The following is a 2,807-nucleotide window of genomic DNA, read 5'->3' as shown; positions in this document are numbered from 1 at the left end:
TAGTAGAGACAGGGTTTCACCATTTTGACCAGGATGGTCTCGATCTCTTGACCTTGTGATCCACCCGCCTCAGCCTCCCAAAGTGCTGGGATTACAGGCGTGAGCCACCGCGCCCGGCCTTGTTTTCTAAAGAGATGTGTGACATATTTTTTCATGTTTTATGATGTTGATATAGTTCACACATGGAAAAAAGCTAAAGTGTACAAACATGAATAAAAGGAAATGAATAATGTAGAAATTGTAAAAATCATTGGACTAATTCTAAATGGTGCCTATAAATCTAAAAATAAAAACGTTTTTCAGTTATGAAGCAAAGATGGCCCTCCTACTGTCATCAGCACCCCCATCCTGAGCATGGCTACACACACAGATCCTTTTTCCTCACATAGTTTGCCACTTATTGGGTTTCAAAATGCAGGGCAAATTTCACAGTACTAAATCATATTGGAGATAGGGACCTGCATTTCGCAGAATTTAGCAGAAAGATTCACAAAGTGAATGCATATGCTTAACATAAAAGGGAATACTTTCAATTCTAGAAATAAAAGCAATAAAAAGGTCGATGGATCTAAACCAAGTTTTTACAGCTATCAAAATGCAGAAGACTCAAAAGCTCATTCATGATAGATATAATTAACTTTATGGAAAACGTTATCAGGCAATATGAATAAAGTGTTTACACCTAACATTATATCATACACACAGTAATATTTAGAATCCTAATTGGTAAAAACAATACAAAAAAGGTATCAGTACTTTCAAAGGTTGATGACTTTCCACTTTTTCTTTCTCTCTTAACGTCTGATTTGAACCTGATATTGTTAGATCATGTCCATGCTGGATTTAAAATAAATCAATTTTTGGCTGGATGCAGTGGTTCACACCTGTAATCCCAGCACTTTGGGAAGCCAAGGCGGGCAGATCACTTGAGGTCAGGAGTTCGAGACCAGCCTGGCCAACATGACAAAACCCCATGTCTACTAAAAATACAAAAATTAGTCGGATGTGGTGGCAGGTGCCTGTAATCCCAGCTACTCAAGAGATTGAGAATTACTTGAACCCGGAAGGTGGAGGTTCCAGTGAGCCAAGATCGAGCCACCACACTCCAACCTGGGTCACAGAACAAGAATCCATCTCAAAAAAAAAAAAAATTACTTTTCAGACTGATGCTAAATCCTTTTAAAGCTACTCTATATTTGTTATCTCACTGTATTTCTAATTCCTCTGTTTTCTAATTAGTGCAACGTAATTAAAACTTCATACTCTCACTGTCTTAAAAACTTTTTTCAAGTGGAAGATCTTGAGTGAGTCAACATTAAACTTAACCATATAAATAGGATTTTGAAAGCAAGATTTCCAAAACTTAGAAGACTGAGAATGGTAGCTGGGTGAGGTGGCTGATGCCTGTATTCCCAGTACTTTGGGAGGCCAAGGCAGGTGGATCGCCTGAGGTCAGGAGTTTGAGACCAGTCTGGCCAACACGGTGAAACCTCATCTCTACTAAAAATATAAAAATTAGCTGGCATGAGGGCAGGCACCTATAAGCCCAGCTAGGCAGGCTAAGGAAAGAATTGCTTGAACCCAGAAGGCGAAGGCTGCAGTGAGCCAAGATGGTGCCACTGCACTCCATCCTGGGCAATAGAGCAAGGCTTAGTCTGGAAAAGAAAAAAAGGAAGAGTGAGAATGGACTCATCATAAATAATCTATTATGGAGTCTCCTAATTTCAGCATTCAAGTAAAACATTTGAGTACAGTCATCCCTTTGTACCTGTGGGGAACTGGTTCTAGGACACCTATATCATGGATACAAAGTTTCTGATACAAACAGCATCGTACCCTATTTGTATATAACCTATGCACATCCTCTTATATGCTTTAAAATTCATTTTTGGCTTACTTATAATAATACAATATAAATATGATACAAATAGTTATACTATATTGTTTAGGAAATAATGAAAAGAAAAATGTCTACACATGTTCAATATAAATGCAACTTCTTTTTTTTTCTTTTTTGAGATAGAGTCTTGCTCTGTTGCCCAGGCTGGAGTGCACTGGCACGACTCACTGCAACCTATGCCTCCAAGGTTCAAGCGATTCTCCTGCCTCAGCCTCCCCAGTAGATGGGATTACAGGCGCACACTACCATGCCCAGCTAATTTTTGTATTTTTCAATTTTTCGTAGAGATGGCATTTAGCCATGTTGGCCAGGCTGGTCTCAAACTCCTGACCTCAGGTGACCCGCCTGCCTTGGCCTCCTAAAGTGCTGGGATTACAGGCATGAGCCACTGTGCCTGGCCTAGATGCAACTTTTTTCCAAATTATTTCAATGTGTGGTTGGTTGAATCTACAGATGCAGGACCCACAGTTATGGAGGGATGGCTGCACTATCTTGTATGCTCAAGAAATTTAGCAGTATGCACTGACAGAATTTATAATCTACTGGGACAGATGGGTAGAAGGAGCTTAACATAAACCCATAAAAAATATGTAAAGTGAAAGGACAGCAGCATAGAGTGGTAAAGGCTCTCGAACTAGCTGACCTCAATTTGAATCCTGGCTTCACCACCTACTCACTATATGACACTAATTTTTACCTTCTTCTAGACTCTAGACCTCATTTATAAAATGGGAATAATACCTACTTTGCAAGTCTCATGTAAAAATAAGTCCAAAGCGGCCAGGTGCGGTAGCTCACGCCTGTAATCCCAGCACTTTGGGAGGCCAAGGTGGGCAGAACGTCTGAGGTCAGGAGTTTGGGACCACCCTGGCCAACATGGTGAAACCCCGTCTCTACTAAAAATACA

General features: G+C 40.3%; 1 protein-coding gene across 2 annotated transcripts in view; it reads right to left on the bottom strand.

The window, feature by feature from the left end:
- Window positions 1-2,807, bottom strand: part of PSMD14 (proteasome 26S subunit, non-ATPase 14) — a 106,851-nt gene that overhangs the window by 101,957 nt on the left and 2,087 nt on the right. The window lies entirely within an intron of this gene.

The sequence above is a fragment of the Cebus imitator genome, unplaced genomic scaffold (assembly GCF_001604975.1).
Source record: "Cebus imitator isolate Cc_AM_T3 unplaced genomic scaffold, Cebus_imitator-1.0 Scaffold10, whole genome shotgun sequence".
Lineage (NCBI taxonomy): Eukaryota > Metazoa > Chordata > Mammalia > Primates > Cebidae > Cebus > Cebus imitator.
This window is presented reverse-complemented; position numbering and strand designations above follow the sequence as displayed.